This window comes from Triplophysa rosa, unplaced genomic scaffold, assembly GCF_024868665.1.
Source record: "Triplophysa rosa unplaced genomic scaffold, Trosa_1v2 scaffold297_ERROPOS40297, whole genome shotgun sequence".
Lineage (NCBI taxonomy): Eukaryota > Metazoa > Chordata > Actinopteri > Cypriniformes > Nemacheilidae > Triplophysa > Triplophysa rosa.
The window spans coordinates 15,178-40,297 of record NW_026634311.1 but is presented as its reverse complement, the minus strand read 5'-3'; the positions used below and the strand labels follow the sequence as shown (position 1 = coordinate 40,297).

The window sequence follows — 25,120 nt, the reverse complement described above, 5'->3', positions numbered from 1 at the left end:
GGGGGAAGCAGCTTTCGCAGGCGTACGCCCTACCGGCCGCAGGTCTTAACTGTTGCCATGCAAGACTCGAGCTGACACCGGTTCTACATGGAGGCTGTAGAACCTCGCGAAGGTGTTGGGCGTAGCCCAACCCGCAGCTCTGCAGATTTCTGCCAGAGACACCCTGAGCCAGTACCCACGAGGAGGCTATACCCCGGGTGGAGTGAGCTCTCACTGCTAGTGGGCACGGGCCATCTTGGGACCGATACGCCATAGTGACGGCATCCACAATCCAGTGCATTTTATTGTCAGTAACAGCGTTGTAATGGGGGAACAGTAATTTGTTTGATTACTCGTTACTGAAAAAACAAATGCCGTTAGTAACGCCGTTCAGACTCTCAAAAACTTGATTCATTTAGGAGATAATAACAAAACGGACCAATTGCTCACATCATTGGTACCCTGAACCTCAAAGAAATATAGAATCTTATGAATAAACTATTCAGAGCAAGTTAATGTGCCTCAACCCAATAATTTTTACAGTTGCTCAATGCCAAAAAGACACTGAAATGTTTATATTTAATGCAGTTGTTCTGATAGAATAATAAATATATTATCTCTATAAAAAATACATTTCTAGTTTCAATATTATTTGTTCTTCAGACATTCCTCTCTGAAATAAATGTACGAGAGTTTTGCAAAATTACCCACATTTGGTTTGATGACTGAAAATGTGTACATTTAACCAGTTTACTCATGGAGCCACATTTAGATCCACTTATCTAGGACTGAACTATTTAAGGCCTTTAAAATCTAGTTCACAAAAGAAAAGTTCGCACTAGGATCAAAAAGACATTAAGGTATCTCTATTTCTTCAGTTAAAGGCATGCACATTTTGTAAAAATTACACAAAAAGTGCTTTTTCCTAATTTTTGAACTGTCACAATTGACAGAAAATGCATCAAGGATTGCTAAAGTAGGCAGATTTTACAAATAGATATACCAATCTCTGTGTACAAATAAAATTATTATTATTTTTACCCCCTCTAACACGGCTCCAAATTTCAGGTGAAAATTGTCATTTTACCCTCTTCTACAAATGAGCAGATTACTATTCATCGGTGTCGTTTAATATTTTGGCTTTCATCACTACTGATGTTGGACTTAATTCCATAAAAGTATAAAACATTTGAGCCTGGGAAATATTAAAAATTTGGTTAATTTGACATGGAATGACCCTTGATCATATTTCAACAATTTGCCTCAAAAATAATCAAAAATAAGTACAACTCTATCTCTTTAGTTATCAACAAACCAGTGCTCTTTGGATAACACCACATCTAATAAAATAAAGGTAATATAAAGAAGGTCATAGATCAAGAGCCCAACTAAAGCAAACACTGATCATAATACTGGTGGTTTAAATGCGATTACAGAGGTCCCTTGGACATCAATCAAACGTTCTGAAAAAAAATGTAACAAAATGTTGTATCGTTGATAGGAATGCGAAGCCAAGACAACAATTAAACGGGTTACATGGTTTATTTTATTACAGTTTTTCTCAGTCGCTTTGGTACATTTCTCAGATCAGAATTGAAATTCTCAAAACCACCTGTTCAATCCTCACATTATTGTGTCACTTGTGCACATCAAAAAAGCAGTTCCTCATTTCTTTGAACAAGTTGCAAATGCTTTGGTACATCCATGCAAATGATTATGTACAATTCTCTGCTGTTTCCTACATTATCAGTTGCTATTGTCATGTTGCTCAAAATGTATCATACAGTTCTCTTACCCCTCTAAACATCTAGTCATTTGTTCATAGCATAAGTCTTTACATGCAAAATGGTTGAACAAGTTGTCATAATATGTCAAGCATATTTCTATACATTTCCATTAGACTTTTTTTCTAAATCTGTCCTGAATTGGTAAATTGCTCCCAGGTGAATCTTGACTTTCTCTAACGAAGGTGCATCTCATGAACCATCAACTGGCAAGTATACAGTATATATAGCCAGAGCACAACACAATGTTACAATGTCTGACAATGGAAGGACAAGGAATTGGACAGTGTCAACAGCCAGAGAGAAGAAGAAGAAGAAGAAGAGTGAGGCTGCGTGGCGGAGGAGTTGGGAGGCAAAACAGAGGAAGAGGCAGAAGAGGCAGAGGACATATGCACGTTCCTGATGAGATAAGAGCCACACTTGTAGACCACGTTCTCAATCATGGGTTTACAATGGCCGAGGCTGGTCGAAGTGTGCAGCCAAATGTTGGGAGAACAGCCTCAATCATTCAGACTTTTCGGCGACAGAACAGGTATGTAATCTAACAATAGGCACGTACTGTAATACTGTATACTTTCTGTAATGCTTCATACAATATTACAGTATTCCACTTGCATTTTGCAATATACATTAAGTATACTTTACGTAAACAGTGACATTTTATCTTACTCAATTTTGTGTTTTGCATTATTATATTTTTTCCACATAGGACTGCAAGACAACTTCACAGGGGTGGCAGAGGGCCCCTTTTCACACCTGAACAGGAGGAGGCTATTTGCACCATGGTTGTAGAAAACAATGCCATAAGACTAAGGGAGATAAAGAGTGCCTTTATAGAGGACAACAACATCTTTGAAAACATCCAAACAGTCAGCATCTCAACCATTGATAGGGTGCTGAAAAGACACCAAATGAATATGAAGCAGCTGTACACTGTTCCATTTGAAAGAAATGGTGAAAGAGTGAAGGAGCTGCTCTACCAGTATGTACAGATAAAACATGTATGAGCATGCAGCAACTGTACCTCCCAGTAAACAGTACAACATCGTATAGTGATATACAGTGCAGTAAGTGTGACCTTTACACATTTGCTATGGCTGTAGGAAAGAATATGCAATATGTGCTGTACACATTTGATGTAACTGTATCTTGTCCAAAATGAAAATGCATGTAATTCATGAAACTCATTTTGTGTCTTCTGGAAATAGCGTATAATGGAACTGGAAGCAAGAGAACCACTGCACAGCTTCATCTACATGGATGAGGCTGGCTTCAACCTAACGAAACGCTGAAGATGTGGTCGAAATATCATCGGCCACAGAGCTACAGTTGATGTGCCAGGCCAACAGGGCGGGAACATAACCATGAGTGCAGCTATCTCTAAGAATGGTGTGCTAACGCACATTCCCATTATTGGGCCATACAATACAGAGCGTCTTGTCACCTTTTTAGACACTCTCTACAGGGATCTCATCCCTGAACAAGAAAGGAGTCAGATTGGAGATGACCTGCCAAAGTACGTGATAGTTTGGGACAATGTCAGTTTCCATAGCTCCAACATCATCAGGCAATGGTTTGCGGCCCACAACAGGATGCTGATGGAGTTCCTCTCACCCTACTCTCCATTCCTTAACCCCATTGAGGAATTTTTCTCAGCATGGAGATTGAAAGTATATGATCGCCAGCCACATACACAGATGACCCTTCTGTCTGCCATGGATGCAACGTGTGATGACATCACAGCAGATGCCTGCAGAGGCTCTAAAAGATTCTTTCCACACTGCATCACAAGAGAAGATATTCATTGTGATGTGGATGAGAATTTGTGGCCCAACAGACCGGAACGTCAGGAGGTGTAGGAAGACTGCACTGTAATTCCTACAGCACTGCATGTGCAGTTTTCCCTAAGGAGATTGTCCTATGTTCACATTTCTACTTTTGTTTTTTTGTTGTTTTTTTTCTTTGTGCTATGCAGTGCTGTCTTTTCCTTTCTGTATCGCAATGACATGATCTGTCAATAAATTACAGCATAAACAGTAAAAGCATAAATGTGAATCATGTCCAGTCTCTTGCAATCAAACTCCCACATACACTAAGGTGTAACCTACAATTTTCAATAATTGTCATTAAAACTTTAGCCATAGTTTACATCAGAACATCCCTTCAGAGTACACTGTTATATTGACAACATGACTAAGCAATTTGACTGTCTTATCCGTACACAATGACACAAGGACTTGTCATTCTGATGGCACTGATATGTTCATTGACACAGATATTTATTTTTGAGAGATGAACTAAGGATTTTGAGCAAGAGACTGGCTTTGCAGGTAATCCATTGTGTTTTGCTATTTGTACGAATTGTTTTGAGAAATGCACTTACTGATTTGCAAAAGTCTTGGATGATTCGAGAAATGTACCAATGCGACTGAGAAAAACTGTAACAGTCCTTAACATACATCATGTGCATCTCTACTTGCTACTCTTCTTCTACCTCATGTCTCCCCAAGTATCGCTAGTTCCCCCTAGTGGCCTTTGTAAGCAAAACATTGAATAGTAAGACACCACATCTCCCCTTTTACGTAAATAATTTCACTTGGTACCAATTACTCAACAGTTATTAACTTCAATATGAACATACATGCATGAACTCCCCTTATTATAACAAAGTTCCTTTAAGTATTTAAGCAACTGTAACTCCACTCATTCAAATTCTAACCCAAGAACATTTCACTTCTTCATTCCTTAAAGGGGTCATATAACACGGCTAAAACAAATATTTTCATTTGTTTTGGATGTAATGCAATGTGTATACACGATTTAAGGTTCAAAACGCTGTATTTTCATACCATGCATGTTTGTATCTCCTCTTTGGCCCGCCTCTCTGAAACAGGCAGATTTTTTACAAAGCTCATCGCTCTGAAAAGTGAGGTGTGCTATGATTGGCAGTTAACCAGTGCATAGTGATGACGGAAATGTCATCCGTGTGACGGAAATGTAACGCCTCTTGCCATATTTGGAACATCAGATTCCAATGCAATTGTACTGACAGGTACGCCCACCTTACTTGCGTATACATTTGGGCAGTCTTTGTCAAATCATACCAAGAACTGACATAGATTTGTGTGGTGGTTAGTGTTAAACGAGGTGTTTCAGGCAGGTCTGGGTGAGAATTCGCTTTTAGATATAATGCATCTTTTGTTCCGACACTTTAATATTTGCAATTTTACATGTCTAATACATGCATGGGCAACATACAACACACCAAAGACTCAGAAAAACAAGTATTCGCGCCATATGACCCCTTTAATCTAACAGAATAAATGCATAACAGTGACTATATTCAACCCCCATCTTCAAGCATGTTTACATATACTCAATCATTCAACCACAGTATGCTTTTACTGACTCAAATAGTCTCCCACCCAAAAAGGTGGTTTAGGCTGTCTAACAGAACGTCTTTTTGTGTACTGTTCAGTGTTTGGAACATTTGCCACTGAGACATCAGCAGCAGGCTGATCTGAGGTTGAATTCCCAACCACTGGAACCAAGGATAAGCAAGAAGAATGCCAGAGTCGTCCATCTGCCAAACTGTATGTGCTTGGACATACTTGTTTCTTTATTTCCACAGGCTGTGTGAATTTTGAATGTCCTTTGGGGACATGTGTTGGTTTCCGAATCCGCACTCTATTTCCCACCTGGAACGTAAGCATCCGAGCCCCTCGTTTCGCATCTGAGTATTGCTTCATTTTCTTTTGACAAATCAACACTCGTTGTCTGACTTCCTTGTCCTGTGTTATTGGAGAAGTTTGGTTCTCATTTTTCTACCGTACAATAGTTCAAATGGTGAAACACCAGTCGTTGCATGTGGCGTCGAACGATATGTCTGCAAATAGTTCCGGATGTCCATGTCTGCTGAAAACAGAATTCAAGAATCCAATTACTACAGATGTCATGATGGAAGGCGTAAACACACTTCAGGTCATTTTGTGTAATAGTCTGTCAGCGTAATGGCGTATCTACAGTTATAGGCAGCTGTCTCAAAGGGTCCGACTATGTCCAAACCCAACTTCAACCACGGAGCATCAATAAGAGGCACCAGTTGTAATGGTGGAGTACTAGTCTTTGCTGTTTTGTCTGACCCTTAGCACAACGAACATACAATCTGAGTCTGAACCTTGGCATCCATGCCTGGAACCCGAGGTCTGGAGCACGAGCCTGGAGCACAAGGTCCCTGTGCGTACATAACAAATCTCACGATCTTGGGCGGGCGCTTGGCGAACTGGATCGTATAACCGAGATGGATCGTCCTCTCTAGCCAGCGTGACAGGCTGGTGCACTCTAGCCAAGGGCCCAAGAACCGTGACAGCGGAACCAGAGGGACAATCTGCTTCACCGTGCCGTGGGAGGCTGGTTCGATGGCTGACAGAACGGTTGCCTCGCACAGGGCGGAACACCAGGGAGGTTGACGCTCTGTTTACCTGCTTGGTGTCGCTGACCGACGCAATGTCCGGTGGAGGTTGCGGCCAGCAGCGTGTTTTGTCCAGGACACCGTGGAGTCGAGGGTGCTGTGGAGAGAGAAAACCCAGGGAGAAAAGCTATTTTTGTGAGAATGTGGGTGCCAGGCCCTGATAAGGCGGGCCTGATGATAAACTCCCTGGGTTCTTCCCGTCAGGGCCGCTTAGAGGATGCCTTCTTCCGCGGGGGTCTGCACGTCTGGTGTGCTGTCATCTGGGAGGGCCCCAGTACCGGAGAAGCCGCCGCGGGGGGGGCGGGGCTGCTGGGAAGCAGGCTGCGTTTGGGACCGTGACGACCGGTACGTGGCCAGGTCGCGGCGTGGTAGGAACTGTTTAATCGCCTCAGCCTGTTCTGCGAACAGCCCAGCTTGCGAGATGGTGCTGTTTGCAGAAGCAGGCTGAGGATTTACTTACATAAGACAAACATGTATATAAATCTGTCCATTAAAATACACATAAAAATATATCAAAACTTAATTTGTTTAAGTTGCAGCTATGATGAACCAACCAACTTTTAATAGTGCTGGTGAAATACAATTTATTTTACATTGCAGAAAATAAAGCAGTGTTACTTCTATTCGTGAATTCTTTTTTTATAAAAAATTTTTTCTAAAGAACCGATAAGAATACTGCTAAAGTACTGGACTGATAAGCAGTATTGCTTTAGTTGGGCTCCAGACCCTGATCTTTTTAATGTTTGCTTTTATGACTGCTTTAATTGTGTGTTTTTAAAGTATGTTCATTATTCTAAAGAGGTGGGAAAGCACATTGTGCATAGAAACTTTGTTATGGGGCCCCGCTACAGTACCACGCAAACAGCAGTCTAATGATAAAAACAACTCAGGTCTGTGATACCTCACCATCATGCATGGATGAATGAATGTAAACAACATACAGCAGAAGATTCCACCATCAGACAAGGACCTACAATACTTCATATTATTCCCCTAACATTCCAACAGTCCATCCATACAGACATGAACTGAGTACAGATGATGGAATTCTGTGGAAAACCAAGTTGTCATCCCATAAACACTTCAGTTGGATTATACATGAACTGTACATGGGGTCACCCTGGAAATGAGTTCACCATGCAACGTCCATGTGGCATATTCTATTCTATTCTATTTATACATCAGATGGTGATATAAAAAATTGAGAGATTCTTCTCTGTTTATTGGTCACCCCAAAACTTCTTTACAGACAATGGAAGACAGTTTGTGGGCCAGGACTTCAAAGCTTTCAAGAAAGCCAGGGACTTCATTAAGGAAAACTTGAAGTCCAAACAATGGCCTAGCTGAACATACAGTTTGTAGACTAAACAAGATGGCACTATATCTCGAAACCTGAATCTTTGAAATGTTAAGTTTGGCTCACCGGCTCAGAAATTAATATCCATACAAACCCGCACCACCCTGCCACCCACGCCATACATTGGTATAAATGGTTTTAATAAAGTTTAAACAGTTTTCAGTGGGAAATAAACAGTTTGTAGTCAATGTGTGAGGCTCACTATGCTGCATACTTAAAATATTTAAATCACTCAGCAAGTTGGCTTTTTCTGGAGACAAACAAGAGTGCTCATGACTGATAATGTCCCCAGCGGCTGGCACATGGTGCTGGCACATCAGACAGCATCGCAGGTTACTGGACTCCATAGGACAGTATAGATGGAAGTCATCTGTAGTGTTTTATGTGTCTGAATCCACGGCAAACAGCTCTTTAAGGGCTCTCTTTAAGGGCAGAGCTTTGGCCTCCTCTGTAAACAAATAATGAAAAGTATAAAACACTATTGAGGTAAATGCAAACAAGTTAATTTTGTTCTGAAAATAAAATGAAAATTAGAATGTCTTTATATTTTCTTAATCAGTTACTGTCAGCCTTAAAGCATTAAGCACTAATTTAGCTAGCTATCTATAGCCATACATCCAAACAAAATATAACGTTATGTACTGTAGGTCCCATTTGATAGGACAAACTTAAACCGAGCACAGAAAAAGCCTCCAGGTGTGGCAGAGAGTGAGAGATAGGAGGATAACGGCTCCAGTTCGGTCTTCTTGCGGGCAGCGCTTTATCCGATTTGTCATGTTGCCCTTTTTGGAAGCAATTGTCTTGCCGCAAATTTTGTATGCCCGCTATTGGTATCGAAATGTGGTAATCAATGTTTTTTTGGCTAATCAAAACACGCTCCGCCTCCGCCTCCCCCGGCCCGCTTGCAACCGCAGCTGAAAGGTTTTTTTTGACGAAAAAGTTCAGGGTCAATTTTTAGGCTGTAATCCATGAAATGTATATGACTACAGCTGACAGCAGCATCTTGGAAGTTTGTGATAAACATCTCTGCATCTCTGTAGGAGCTATCAGTGATGTACTGTATAGAATTGGGATTGGGTCTAAGAGTCTATGTTCTCACTTAAGTGTATGTCCTCTCAAGATCTGTTTAGTATAACTGTTCTGCATAACTGGTGAAGCTGAAGTCTATGACTCTAGATTTTTCCACATTATATGGGTTAGTCAATTGTAAGATATATAGCTATGGGTGTGTGTTATGCCATCTGCCTCTTTCTTTGACAGACAAACATTCAGTATGATGTGAGTTTTTTTAATAGACCAGAGCAAAGCATTAATGGAAGATTCTGATAATGCCAGCCTGGGGACAGCAGTACAAGGTCCGTCGGTGTCCGATGGCAGAAATAGACACTCTTTAAACCTGAACTAACCTCCATTAAACTGCTGGTGGATGTTGACAATGAGCTTTTAAGACCAGGGGCCAGTTGCATAAACATAGCCATTAAGTTAAGACTGTGTCTTAACAACAAGTCTCACTGACTAGCAGTTAGTTAGGACTAATTGGTCTTATTTTCCAGAGTTCTATTAGACCAATCTACCTTTTTATGTCACTGACAACTGGACAACTGGCCCCAGCTTGGTTTTAAGTTGATTCCTACAGCACAAATGACTGGGGATATACAGTAGTAACACACCGCAGTTCAGTATAAATCACGATCAGTCTGAACATATGCCCAGCTATATACAGTAAATAATTCCAAATATACAGCAAGCATAACATAAGCATAGCACAAAGTATTACCTGTTGTATTAGCCAATTCATATATAAGAGTTTCAGTGAACCTTGCTATGAAATCACATAGACCCAGGTTTACATAACAGATGTTCATTGAGAATGGTGTGCCATGACATGTGTTTACAGATATTGGTGAGGAAGCAGAGGGAAGGGCAGACATTGGGGTTCTTTGTCTAGATTTGGTCAGTGGCAGCTTGTGGTAAGTTGGATGTGTCTCAGTGTGTGTGGATATGTTCATCTGTCCTGTTTGGTGCCTGCGGGTCTCTGAGCCCATTTTCCTTGCTCGTCCATGATAAGTTTGCCTGTCAGATTTCTCCAGTAAAACAATATGTTTGATAAGGTCTACTGCAAGTTTTCCTTACCTCTGGCACAGAGATCAATTTGAGATTGATTCAGAGTGCCCGACTGCAGCAAGCGCTAAGATCAATTTGAGATGGATTGTTTCTGCTGGGGGCAAATGGCATGCTGTTCTGCTCCCTTGCCTTTGTATTCCCAAATCTCTCTCAACGTCTTTCTGGATTGGTTTAGGAATGACTCAGACCCCTGTCAATGAACTCTATTGAGAGATGGATGAAATATATGTTTGTTTTTATACTCAATAACAAAAGTGGGTTTACGGATGGCTGAATTCCTCCCTGTGCTGTACATAGTCTTGGGTGGGTTGGGTTGGCTTGGGTAAGAAAGTATCTTGAGCATTTTACCACTAGATCCACAACAGCCTGTCATGTGATGTTTAACACAGAATGCCTTAGGGTCTGTAAAGCAGACAGTTATTCCAATCATTCTGTCATACCAAATATCTATAACCGATTTTGGCTTTGACATAACAACAAAACCAGTTGTTTTCAAATCCAAAGATATTTCTGTCAATGCCAGCTGACATGTGTGACTGTCTGGTTATAGAATGCCAGTCTCATAGGCCTAATCTCTGACTCAACAACAGCTTAGCTATGGAAACTCTGACAGAATACCTAAACACACAAGGCCATAAAGAGTGATGAACATATTGTTACAAATGTTGTAAGGCATGTGAGCAACTCCACACTTCATGCCACATACAGTATTTGTCATTTGGCGAAAAAGGGTTGAGAAAATCTTGACATAGCCTGACCTGTTTTTAGCTAACATCCTATAAGGACAGATCTTTGGTTTCAATTGTTATAGTTGATTTTAATATTCTACACTATTTGAATGTATTGATTCCCAAACCAACCAATGTTTGACTGCCAAGACTGTAAGACTGCCCAAAAAGAATGGATAAACATGCATACATGCATACGTACATAATTAACATCAACAGAGAATGTACTGGAAAATAAATATGACCTTTGCAGACGATAAAAGGAATATATATGAAGAGTTTGGTTCCAAAATGAGATAAATCATTGTCTTAGTTAGCTGTATATGTTTAGTTATTATGGCTTAAATCAAAACAAACCAACTGCAGTTTGATTGATATTAATCGGATTGCACAGATAAAAAAAACATACATATATAACAGTTATCTCACTTTGGAACCAAACTCTTCATTTACACTCCTGAACAAAATCTTAAGACCAGACCGCATTTTTCGCTGGTGGATCGTAAACAGGTTATAAGTACTGCTTCAAAGTGCCAAAACAAGAAACAGGAGCAAGAGACAAAAAAACAGAGAGTAGGTAATTCATAAAACTCAAACAGCTGATCAAAAGTTTAAGACCAAAAAGATAAAATCTGCACTAAAATATGACTTTCATGTCATTGTTCTTCAGGCAGTCACACTGTAATGATCTCCTGATGGCAAAGGCGAAAAGGCTTTCTGTCTTTGAACGTGGCAGGATTGTTGAGCTGCACGAGCAAGGGCTCTCGCAACGTGCCGTCGCTGCCGAGGTTGGACACAGTAAGACAATCATTGCAAATTTCTTAAAAGATCCTGAGAGTTATGGGACAAAAAAATTCAAGTGGTAGACCCAAAGAAATTTCACCTGCACTGAGCCGGAGGAACTGACGGTGCGTTTGCTTTAGTTTGTCCAGTTTGGTGTCCGTAAGAAGGTCCCGGGATTCACTTTGACTGGCAAACCAATGTCTAAACATTCCAGGAGAAACACCCCTCGCTCAGACTGCCTTTCACATTCATCCGCTTGCTAGTGGCACGGAGTGCGCCATAGCAGCATAAGACATCAATTTTTCTTTTGATGTATACATATATATATATATATGTATGTTTTTTTTATTTGTGCAATCCGATTAATATCAATCAAACTGCAGTTGGTTTGTTTTGATTTAAGCCATAATAACTAAACATATACAGCTAACTAAGACAATGATTTATCTCATTTTGGAACCAAACTCTTCATATATATTCCTTTTATCATCTGCAAAGGTCATATTTATTTTCCAGTACATTCTCTGTTGATGTTAATTATGTACGTATGCATGTATGCATGTTTATCCATTCTTATTGGTAAGTCTTACAGTCTTGGCAGTCAAACATTGGTTGGTTTGGGAATCAATACATTCAAATAGTGTAGAATATTAAAATCAACTATAAAAATTGAAACCAAAGATCTGTCCTTATAGGATGTTAGCTAAAAACAGTTCAGGCTATGTCAAGATTTTCTCAACCCTTTTTCGCCAAATGACAAATACTGTATGTGGCAAGAAGTGTGGAACTTTTGATCAGCTGATGAACAGCATGTTTGAGCTTAAATGAAGTTTTCAATAAATTGCCTACTCTCAGTTTTTTGTCTCTTGCTCCTGTTTCTTGTTTTGGCATTTTGAAGCAGTAAATGCAAATAGTTGTAATGTTTCCCCCGGTCTTAAGATTTTGTTCAGGAGTGTGTATATAAAACAATACCATAAAATTAAAATTGTAAAACTGTACAAGCAGAGGGTCCTTTCTGTGACTTTGCTCGGTTAACCCGCGACAGCCATCACAAGCTTCTCCTTCATCACTGCAGTCTCCGGACGTTTCAAGCAACTGTAAAGTTCCGTCACCATAACGGAAGGCCTGGCTCTCCATTCATGCGATTGGACAATGAAAATTGCACATGACATCAAGCAGGTTTCTGCTCAAAGTTGTTGTTTTTTTCAATTTGAGGCTCTCAAAGCACTCTGGAGAAACCGCAAAGCCGGCAAAACGTGAGACACCTGGCACGCATAAACAGCGTGCAAAACGCTTTCTGCCAACAGAAAACTATTTAGAAAAAAACCCCGCCTCTCACTGCATAAAACATGTTCTGTGTGATCCAGGCCTAATGCTGTTGTTTTGTTGAAATATTTAAGGTATTCTCTTTCATTTTCAATACTGCTTTGTAATTCCCTTATGCATCCCTTCTGTTCACGGGACTAATGTGTGTTCTAACATATAAAGATTCAATAAAACCAACAATCTGCAACATTTTTTGCTCAAGATGATTGTAGAATTGCTGCATTAAATGCAATTTATTTAACTTAGTTCGGGAGGAGCATGGAAATGTAATCCAACCAATCAACATGGGAAAGTCTCTATATAAAGCCGCCCCTCACCTTTGTCCCGTGTAGTGTTGTCACGATACCAAATTTTTGACTTTGATACAATACCTAAGAAAAGTATTTCGATACCAATACTAAATTGATACCATGCAAAAAGAACATACAGGAAGTAATTAAATATAAAATGATGAAACATAAATAACTTAAAATTCTGTTATTTTATTTTTTACTCTTACAACTTACACTGTGTTCCTGCCTTGCTTTTTGAGCATGTCTTCCCCCCTTATTTAAAAAAATCATGTCACCACACAGACCTACATATGAGTGTCAGGTGTCAATCTATGATACAGTCCTAAAGGTCCTGCTGTCTACTAAGGTGAAACGAGAAAATAAACTGTTTAAGCTTAAATTAATCTACATAAATACTAGCTAAGACCTTAAAGCATGGTTCAATTCATTCACTTCAATACATAAAAATTAATTAAAAATATTACATAATGCATTCTGACATGAACTAAAAATAAATATCTTTTTACAGCATTTATTAATTTGTTTATGTAACTTAAAGGTGCCATGAATTAAAATCACAATTTTAACCCGAGCTCTTCTTATATAAGAGGGAATCGTATTCACGCGAACATCATATGTTAGTGTCAGAACTGAAAAAGCCCTAGTTACTGAGATTGCATCTGTTATTGACACCAGGCCCAGTGAACGCCACGTTCTGGAATGCACCTATCTATGACGACATTGATAGGTTGAACCCCACATCCAAAGAAAAATATCAACGACTAATTCTCCAGACCCGCTCACTGGTTCGCGCATGACAGAACAGTGGCGCGGAACCTGATAGAGCTAGCAAGCAATAAACAAACATGTCGTTAAAGATAGCTAAATATTGTGCCATCCCAGGTTGTGGAAGAATACAGTCACTGCATAACCTTCCTTCGGATTCCGATATTAGGAATGTGGGGTTAAAGTTTATTTTTAAAGACGTTCCAGCTCATGTGGGAAAAACTTGGAGCGTTTGTTCGTTTCATTTCTCCGAGGATTCCTTCGTGAACAAGGCACTGGATTTGTGGAGAGACTAAAATTAAAAAGCAGTGCTGTGCCGTCCATATTGGATCCTTATAGGAATGGCGCAGCAATCTTATGTGAGTAAAACATTTTTGTACTATGCCTCACTATTGCTTTTTTATTGATCGATTGATCTATGCAGAGGTTGTCTGTGATCTTAAGCCTGCGCGAATCGGGAACTCTGTGATTTGGCGGGCTCATATATCATTTTTCAAGGTTTTATCCACCGTTTGCAAATAATGGAGGCTGTTTGAAGTGTTTTGGTATTATTTCGGGTGCTGGGTGATATCCATAAGTTACCGGGAGTCTCCCGTTTGTTTATTTATTTGTTTATTCCCGGTTCGCGATCACGGGTCTCAAATGCTGACAGGTACGGTCATATATCATTAAACGCAATACAACTATAGGCTATACAAACTGTAAGCAGAGCCTTGCCATCACATCCCGTGCGAATGCGTCACATGAAATACTGATGTGGGGAGGTCATTTATAAATCACAGGAGATCTCCAGATAATACTGATGCCGTGCGAAAACTGTGAATGGTGCTAATGTGTAACCTAACGTTACGTCTCAAACCAAATTCACAGAAGGCTCCAACTACGCAAACTGCTATCCAATCAAAGCGGTGGGCATTTACTTATAAAGTCTTCAATGCGTGCCGCCCATTAAAACCGAGTGTTTGCAGAGCTGGCCTCAAAACCTGGGTAGAAAATAGCCTATTACTTATTGATTTTGAATGTAAAAACCACACGAACGTCATAAGTAGACCTCGTACAACAGTATAAAACAATAAACAACACCACGTCATCGCACCTTTAATACAAATCTAGTTGTTTATTCATATTAGTTCATTGATAAATGTTAACAAATACAACTGTTAATATTTTAAATTGATTTAAATATTTATTAAATATTTATTAAATCCGTTGAAATGAACCATTAAGATGAATAAATGCTGTAGAAGTATTAGTACCCATTATTATTAAATAAATTAGAAATTGGTATCGTTTTAACAGAAGGGTATTGCGGTTCTTTTCTAGTACCGGTGTGCAACACTAGTCCCGTGACAGTTTTTCAGGATCCCTCCTCCATCCCACCACCTCACCCTCTGCTGGTATCTCTCAGTTAAGGGGGGACTACTCAGGGTTTGGGCACACATTCCTGAACAAGGCATCTGTTGCCTCTTTCCGGCTCATATTTTATTGCAAGATGACACATTCCACTCGTCTCCCACAATTCAGTACTGTGTGCATGAAAAGAGCCATGGGGCTCAAATAGGCTCTGAATCAATATGTACTTGTGTGAATTGTGTTTACTCAAACTCACCTGCCATTATACTTTATACAGCATTTACAAGAAAAGGGTTATGCTTTGCATGTTGTATTATTTTCATATGTCATGTATGACTTTCTTTCTTCTGCAGAACACACAAAAAAAAGATTTTTGAAGAATGTTGATAATCAAACAACATTAGCCCCACTGACTTCCATTGTATAAACACAAAACCACTGAGACATTTCTCAAAATATCTTCTTTTGTATTCCACAAAAACAAACGTTTCAAGCCTTAGGTTGACAGTGCCTTTGCCTTATGATTTAATAATATTCCTTAAATACTAATTTTGTGTGTATATGTAATGTGAAGCCCTCTAAATAAAATTAACAATAATTCCATGAGCACCTTTTTTTATTAAAACAGCATACTGTAAATTGATTCTGGACATTACAATCTCCAGAAGACCCTGCATATGCACTTACTCCCATATGGGGTTTATTCAACTCACCTGATACATTTTGTATGACTACCTCAATAAATACATCGAGTAAAACATCAACCCAATAAAACAATTAAAATCCAAATTCATTCTACGAACAACATGATAAAATTTCCTAAAGTAAATTACAGCACAGAGAAAACCAACATAGCACACATAATTACAATTATAAGCCAGAGAAAAAAGGTGGGTCTTTAGTTTTGACCTAAACTCATGCATTGTTACCGCAGATCTAACATAAACCGGTAGGGGATTCCAGAGCCTCGGTGCAGCAATAGCAAATAAAGCAATGATTACCAAATTAATATTTTTCCTCTTCAGATTCCATATGTAGGCCACGTACACAGTGCAGATAAATTTGGTTGTCACTTCACCTTTTAGTGCTTAATCATGTTCTGTACAAACACAGTTCACTAATTTACGGGAGTGACAACCGCATTGTACTACCGAATTTACTCCCGAAAAATGCAGGTAGTGACAACCGCATTTACCAAAACCCGACGCAGTATGGAACCGAACTCAACAAATAGTTGTTAATGATGTCTAATGATGCCCATAGGAGATGTCTTCATCTGTTTTTGTGAAGTGCAAGAAAATGACAGTAAAAGAAGTCTTTACTTTCGCACATTTTGACACGGAACTAGCCACTCTCATGAGCCCCTTTGCTTAATTGAGAGGGTCGCCAGATCTTCATAGAAAAAAACAGCAAACGGAGACAAGCCAAAAGTAAACATAAAAATACTAAATGTTTATATTCTACTAGACCAAAATATCTAAAATATCCGAAAATTACCATTTTTTAACACCTAAAGGGCCGAGCTTTATGATCTAAGACCAAATGATAGCCATGTGATAATGTTGGGATTTGTGGGCTTACGTCTTGCCAAGCATGAGTGATAGTGTACATGTAACATTACCAAAGAGACTTTACAAACACTGAAAGGTCTGGGAGTACGAATCTGAATCACTCACCCATACCAAGCGCTGCCTGGCCTTTTGACTCCCCGCAGCTTTGAGCGTGTGGACTTCTGATCATCTGCCATGCTCATATCTGCAAGAAATGACCACAGACACGTGAGTAAGAACAAAGTCCCATCACAGTGTGGTTTCGAAAATTGTTTTCAGAATCGTTTATTCCACAGAGCTGCTGCACTTTTACCAACAGAGACGAGAGTCTTTAGAAGAGAAGACTAACACGACTATTTAGTGATGATGCATTTTAAAGACTAGGTCTATATCATTCAACACAGCGTGGTCCCCCTGTGCACATTGCCGGCTTGTCAAAACTCATTGAAGAGAACATGAAATGAGAGACATCTAATTTAAGGGCAGTGTTCCATGACACTGGAAGATTGATTCTTTTAGGCCCTATTTTGCATCGTTGCTGAGAGGTTGGTTAGCATAGTACAGCAGTAAGAAGGAGAGAGAGACAGCTCTTATGCGTAATTTAGTTTTTTTACACGTATGCTAGTTTATGTGTACAATGGTATTCTGTAGTCTATCAAAGTACTCTCTATTTGTGTGCAAACATGGGTTTCTCTATACATCATGCTGTAGTTTACTGTATGTGATGGCTTTTTTTCCATTTTGATCATTTTCATAATGAATGAAAAAAATGTAATCATTAAGATTTTTTCCCCATTTTTTCAGTAATTGTTCGATTAAACTACATCCACGACACACTTACATCTTGCAATTTGTTTTTTAAGGTAAAAAGAGTACAGAAAAAATGATTTAAGCTTAAGCTGAGCATAAGAAATGGAAAAAACGAGGCAAAAGACACCATACTCTCCAATATAATAAACTTATTTCTACACTTTACAGCGTCATCTAATTCGTTTCGTTTTGAAGAGTTTTTGTTTAGGTCCACTTAGGGCCAGTTAAAGTAAACTGTAGAGGAAAACTACAAAAAACGATTATTTATACATTTCAAATAATTGTTGTATTGAATATACTGTATACTAATATATTAAATATACTTTCAGTTTTAGAGAGTGTGACATTGAAGAAATGCAACGTGATAAATTCACTGCTCACCACACACTACACAGGTGCAGATGCCCAATCACACATTATGTGGATCACTTAATGATAAGAGCAGGCATTCAATTCAATAAAAGCTTATCTCAAAGTCTAGTTGAGCCTTTTTGTATTTTCATTTATTTGTTTTTGTAATAATACTTCTCTCGCATTCAGTCTCAAATCATCCTGAATTCACACTATGGTCCTAGGGACTGATGGTTAAAATGTTGGGCTTGTAATCCAAAGGTGATAGGTTTAATTACCAGTGCCATCAGGAAACAACTGAGGTGCCCTTAAAAGCAAGGCATCTTTTCCCCAGTTGTCTCGGGTGTGCATACAGAGGACATATTTCGAGTATAAGCAGGGGCGAATTAAGGTGGTCAGGGATGCTTAGGCTGCTCTTTGGGTGAGGCCCCCCTTAGGTATCTTTCAGGTGCCTTTCATGCTTGCAGTTTAGTTCGGAACGGGTTTGCATGAAAAATCACTAATGTAAAAGCTGTCACACAAACCCAGGTGCGCACCTGATAAATAATAAATATTATAATAACTTATAATAAATATCAAAAATCTAAAAGATGTGCATTATAGCTGACACACACATGAACACTGTACAGTTAGTTTTGTGGCTGTAACTCATTCCCTTTAAATGCTACTGAGCTTTAAAACTTGTATTTTAATGTGTATATGTAACTTTAGAGACGGTCCCTAAATTCACGAATATCTAACGTCCAACGTCAAACCAACTTTATGCCAGCACATAAACTGTGTATAAAACAAAGCTATAATTTAAAACCAACCTGTATAATATGTCTGTCATTGTGGGATAACTCCCTGAATATTACCGATGACATGATGAGCTAACTGCTGCAACAGCTAAGGATCCCGCTGCAGTTGTTTTAACCGCAGCACCGATGTTAGCCCATGCCAGCTGCCAGTCCTCCTGCTGCTATCTTAGTCACGTTGTTCTTTTAACCTTTGTATTTTCCATTTTTGTGCTCCACTATTGTACTTTCAGACATTTTGCCGCTGTGCCGTCTAGCAACAACAGTGACCCAAATGTCACATCTATCCAATCACCGGTTTATTTTTTGTTTCTCATGGGCCAATGAGGGTCTATTTTTTGTTCCCGCTGAAGTAAATTTAAAATAAAAATCTTGCCAATCAGAGGCCTCCAAAACAGGTCGGGCCCCTAGGCTGTAGCCTAGACAAGCCTGTGCATTAATCCGTTAATATGAGCTACAATACTTGACAAAATAGCATAGCATCACTGGCATCCCTTTTACTACACGTGTTTATATAAAATGATCTTATAATGCTGGGATACATATTTCAGATGCATTAAATCGACACATCTTGTCATTAAAAAATGAGTTTTGCATTTATTAGTAACAGGTAATTAATAGAGAGCAGTCGAGAGTAATTGAATAATTTTTAGATGATGACCAAATGAGCTTCATCAAGTTCTCTGTGTTTTTCAATTGGTTTCTCTTTCCTCTGTCAATCTCTATTCGTCGTTCTCAGGTCCATAAACTTCATTCTTTAATCTAACGAATTTAGTAAATTTATTTAATGTAACCGGGTGAAAGTAAAATAGCCCACAAGCTGTATAGTTGCCCTCTTTTAATCCCCTATGCATGTAAAGGTAATATGTGAAAAGGTGTGGCGGCTCCTTTAAGTGATTATCTCCGTGTGTGTGTGTGTGTGTGTGTGTGTGTGTGTGTGTGTGTGTGTGTGTGTGTGTGTGTGTGTGTGTGTGTGTGTGTGTGTGTGTGTGTGGTGTGTGTGTGTGTGTGTGTGAGAGAGAGCGCCGATGCGAGCGTGAGAAGCTGGGAAGCGTACGGGCCTTGATTTGGTGAGAAAATACGTTTATAGAGTTCATAAGACATTAAAATAGTGATAAATGTCAACATATAAGTGTATATTGATTTGCCTTAAGGGTCTGGTCGGTGGATTGTTGAATATTTTGCACGTCCGTTCAGCTTTCTCATTAGTTCGTGTGAGATGTCTTCACAATAAGTGTGCTCTTCAGAGGCGTCTGAAGTTAGGAGCGTGAGTGTTTATTTCAGTTTACGGTTATAATATACACTGCCATGTAACTCATATGTAGTCTGTGTTCATGTAAAGTTGCAAAAAGTTACTTAATTACACTCTCGTATTGTATTAGAGGGGAGAGGTGAAGCATGTTTGAGCACGTGAGCTGCGGTCCACGTGGGCACTCGGGTTTGAGAGACTGCGCAATGTGAGTTGTGATGATATGTTTCTTTGTTTTGTTTTATATATCGTTTTTTTTTGTTTCTGACGGAATTGAACTGTGTTCAATGTGTATTTGTGAATGCTTTTGACCTGATATATGTAAGCAGCAATAGTATAGTATGGTTTTAAGTGCTACAGATGTGCTGCCTGTGCTTATATGTCTTGCAGTTGTTAACGTGGATTGTTCCATGATGTGTATTTTTCTGTTTTCCTTTTCTCTATAGTGACTACCGTTGTTTATTTGGGGTGGTTAAACATCACTATTGTTATTGAGCCACTGAACAGGCAGACTTGGTTTTTGTTGTTGTTTTGTTTTGTTTTGTTTTTCTTTTCCTTAATACTTTGTGTACCAATTGACTGATTCTGAATTTCCTCATGTCCATAATTGGGCATTGTTTCTCCTAAGCCTGACTTTGTTCATCTTTAATGCTGCATCCCTTTTGGGTGTAGTCGGGAATAAAAGAACCCCAGTTAATGTGTAGTCAGTGTTTTGTCTTGATTAACAAATAATTATAAACCCGGCCACATTAACAACACATAAACACGGATGAAAAAACAATTGTGATGTACAGTACTTTACAAGATTTAAATAGGTGAAGATTCAAATCGTTAACACAAAAATGCACATAACAACTTTTACATCAAACAACCTTTTCAATTGCAGTTAAACCATGTATTCTAATACTGCGGGTTCTATGATTCAATATTTTGGTTACACTTTATATTAAGGTACACAAATTTATCATCAACTACTTGCTTATTAACATGCATATTGGTTGTATATTAGTATGTATAAAGCACATATTAATTCCTTATTCTACATCCCTTAAACCTACCCAATACCTAAACCTAAAAACTACCTTATAAGCAGTAATTAGCAGTTCATTGAGGCCAAAGTTGTAGTTAATAGTTAGTAAATGGTGAGAATCGGTCCCTATTCCAAAGTGTGTATTATCTCTTTAATAAGCTCTTTACGGTTCTATTACAACAATCTATCTATATATATAAAGTTGCATTGCAACAATGCCAAATTGTGAAAAGCACTATAAAAATAAATTAGAATTGATCTGACACTGAACGACCATAATACATAACTGTCTAGATAGATAGATAGATAGATAGATAGATAGATAGATAGATAGATAGATAGATAGATAGATAGATAGATAGATAGATAGATAGATAGATAGATAGATAGATAGATAGATAGATAGATAGATAGATAGATAGATAGATAGATAGATAGATAGATAGATAGATAGATAGATAGATAGATAGATAGATAGATAGATAGATAGATAGATAGATAGATAGATAGATAGATAGATAGATAGATAGATAACATTACTCACGTTGCAGGTTGTGACATTCACTGTTTAACAGGGTCATAGGAAAGATGGCCAAATGCTGAAGGCTTCTTGTATCAGCAGCTTGGAGATGCTTTTATTTCACACCTCAGGTTGCTCGATCCGTAGCTTGTGCGCATAACCGGTTCACTGTGTCTCACTCTTCTGCAAGCTCTGCTGTTCTGTTACTACTGAAGCACTGACAGCCCAGCTGACGTTGTATTAGCGGATTGTACCAACTGTCAAACTGCAGCGGGGAGGTATGGAGCACTACAGACTGCTGATGCATTCTAAACACATGGGGACAAACAAAAGAGACTGAGCTCGAGGAAAATATAAAGAATGAAGGCAAAAATGTACATAATAAGCAAAAGAAAGTAGTAAAGAAAGGAAAGGAAGAAAGATAGAAATATCTGAACGGACCTATGCGAATACATTAAGGAACAAAGGCATGTAAGTTTGGAAGGTACTGTAAATTAAGACTTAAATTAAAAGGCTTTCCGAAGAGAAACTGGTGGCCAGTGGTGGAGCTTGAGGGCAGAGGTGTAAAGAGTACCTGAAAACCATACTTAAGTAAAAGTACAGATACCTTGCAGTGAAAATTACTCCATTACATGTTACAAGTCACCAATTCCAAAACGACTTCAGTAAAAGTCTTTGAGTATCTGATTTTAACAGTACTTGAGTATTTTACTCATACTGAATGTAGGCTCAAAGCAGCACTAGTCCTCAACACTTATGAGACACAGCAGTGAAAAACTAGAAACAGTTGATTTGTGAAGTGAGCAATCGCATTTATTTTCTTAAATCATAATAAGACTGAACACCTCAAAATTGCAACAAATCATGGTCGACACCATAACCTACGTCATTACAAACACCCTAAGTCTCATTTAAGCTCAAGTGCTCATAAGTAAACCAAAGTCCTTCAAAAAGGTCTCAATATAACAGATAAATAAAATAATGTTAAGTAGAATTAAAAATTCAAAGCCTTTTTGCACTGGACATGCTGGTTTGGGCCTCATGGCCAGCTGCAGTCATGTCCTCATTTCACATACACTGTTAGCCCTTACCTGCCATTTCTACAGTAATACATTGGCAACACTGTTGCCAGCTAGTTACTGTAGGTGTTTTACAGTAAACTACTGCAATGGCTGTTTGAAGATACATTATTAAAGAATCTATTAACGCACTTAGGTCACACAGTCTTAGATGAACACAATAAATCTGTCAAGATTTCACCAGAGGATAATTAAACACAAACATCAATAACATCTTCACATATTACAGACACCACTTTCACTTTATTTCTGTCATCTGTGTAAGATCTTATTGAGATTTAACTCTAGTTCATAGTGGTTCAATTATGTTTTAAGTCACCATTATGGCGATCAGTGTTTGCTTTGGTTGGACTCTTTGACTTTCTTGTAGCTTTAAAATGTACACTTATACAATAACACTGAAAGGGACTTTACAGGAACCGCAACTTTATGTTTGCTTAGTAACTGAAGATACATCTGAAAGAATTCAATCATTAAATAATAATAATATAGCATTTAAGATTTATTAAGATATGTTTGGTAAAGTGATTACATGTTATAATGGAAAGATCTCGAAAATCTTTCTTTGCAATTGAGACACAGTTAGACACTTGACATACAAACCTCATCAATGGTGACAAACAATCATGAATGAGTTTTGTACTATGTACCCAGCATGCATTGCAGCATGAAGCTGTTCAGTTGATTGTCACCATTGTTGAGATTCATATGTGGATTGTTCATTTCTCTGTGTCCGACTCATTCTATAGGTTAATATTTTGTCTATATAGTGTGAGAGCACTTTTGAAAATTGAAATACTATACATTCTTTTTACTGGTTTACATCACTTCATGGCAATAGTCCCACCATATGGTCAAATTTTGAGCAAACATGTTTAGAGCACATTTAGGAAGAGTTAGTTTTAAAAATAAGAGCTTTTGTAGATGTGTGACCTACAGTAACTAGCTGGCAACAGTGTTGCCAATATATTACTGTAGAAATAGCGGGTAAGGGCTAACCATGTATAAACCGCCAGCGATTGACATCTACCTGATACTGCACTCATATTCATATAAAGAAGCCATGTTGACAAGTTTTTGTAAGTTATGGCAAAATCCACAAGATTGTAGTACCTTCAATGCCCTGTGAATGGCAATATTAATTATAAGATAGGTGGCATGCAAAATGTAATGTGTAATTGCATTAGTCATTACAAATGTATTGGAGTAAAGAGTACATATACTTGTTCGAAAATGTAGTTAAGTAGAGAGTAAAAGTTGCTAATATCTTTAATACTCAGTACAACTACAAAGTAGCCAAAAAGATACTTAAGTAAAGTAACTAAGTACATTTACTCCAATACTTTACACCACTGCTAGAGGGCTGTCCAATTGGCCACCTGGGTGCCACCCCAAAATTTGATTTGCTTTTTGCTTGGCTACTTTTCACAGCGATTGGCTGCAGCTTGGCGTTTGTTGTTTGATATTTGCGTTAATTCAATAAGTTCCCCACCTATTTGACGCTCTTGGCCTCTCTCAACACCTTTTCCGCCCCACTGTCGGTCAGAACACACAAGCGTTAAGCTCTCGTCTTATAGGAATGGATTGAAAATGCTCACTTTGCTCCATACCCTCGGCGCCAGTGGAAACGCACCACAACGCCTGTCACAGGCTACGTCCTCCGCCGCATACGTAACCAAGGTTGTCTCATTTCAGTAAAAAAACATTATAAAATTATATTTATTTCTCGTAAGACGTAATCATTGTAGCGTCATTCTTACCTTGAAATGTAACGGTTGCTTTTCTGAATTAAAACCTGAAATAGTAAACCTCGATGTCATATGTGGCCAACAAATGCGATCCCTGGAGGATGCTGCCGTTGAATTAAGGCGCAGCTACTTTGTCCAAGTTTAAGTTTCTAAAAGTAAATTCTAAAATTCTGTAAAGATTTAGGTTTGATGTTTTAATAGAACACACTTTCCTGTGTTTAAGTCTATTTTTTCTTTAGAAAGTGTTTATTTTATTAACTGCAGTAATAATAAAGGTGTTCATTATTCAGTGCATTTCATCTTTTGTGCGTTTGTTTTGAATGTTCTTGTGACAAGCAGAGCGGGACGAGGGCCGTGAGGGAACGGCGCGAGGCCAGTGACGCGAGTGATAATGAGAGTCAGCTGCACGTTGCACCGGTCTCGCAACTCTCACGGAGGAGCTCCGGAAGCATAAAAGGAGGAGCAGCAGCAGTGAAGGACGAGAGAGAACCAGGCCTGGTTTATTCAAGAAGTTTATTATAAACTGAAAACAATCAGGTCTACTAGACACATTTTATGTCGGAGCGGGATCTGAGCGGGATTTGCTTGGTCTGTGAGTGACTAAGCGAAGCGCACGGTCATAGAGCAAAATATTAAACGGAGCATCACACCGCTCTGCTCCTCTCAGATGCTCTGAACCACACAGATATGATGTAAGAGATTTATTGTGCTGAGGAGCCAGACTCTTTCATGTATTAACCTGAAGTATTGAGTGTTTTAGTCATGTTGAATGTTCTTTGGTCGTTTTCTATACATTTCACATTTGAAAAACCGTTTAAAATTTTTATGTTCCTTAGATAATCAATGTGCGCTTTATAAAAAAACACTTCTCAGCTTATTTTTTAGCGTGGGAAACTTTTTCACGTATTCTAATATCTTAAAGTAATGATCAAGATTACAATATCAAGGGCAATAATCAACAACAGTTATGTCTTAATCTTGCATTCCAATGGATTGAGTATATGTTTTATATTTATAGCATCT

General features: G+C 38.7%; 2 long non-coding RNA genes across 2 annotated transcripts; one reads left to right on the top strand and one right to left on the bottom strand.

Moving 5' to 3' along the window:
• Positions 1-7,326: 7,326 nt before the first annotated feature.
• LOC130550352 (uncharacterized) lies at positions 7,327-21,461 on the bottom strand. Its single transcript, XR_008962394.1, has 3 exons — positions 21,295-21,461; positions 16,640-16,718; positions 7,327-8,039 (listed from the first exon to the last, which is right to left on the bottom strand). It is a non-coding gene; the product is annotated as an uncharacterized LOC130550352 (long non-coding RNA).
• LOC130550353 (uncharacterized) lies at positions 19,516-20,355 on the top strand. The gene is made up of 3 exons (XR_008962395.1): positions 19,516-19,541; positions 19,626-19,738; positions 19,854-20,355. It is a non-coding gene; the product is annotated as an uncharacterized LOC130550353 (long non-coding RNA).
• Positions 21,462-25,120: the final 3,659 nt, after the last annotated feature.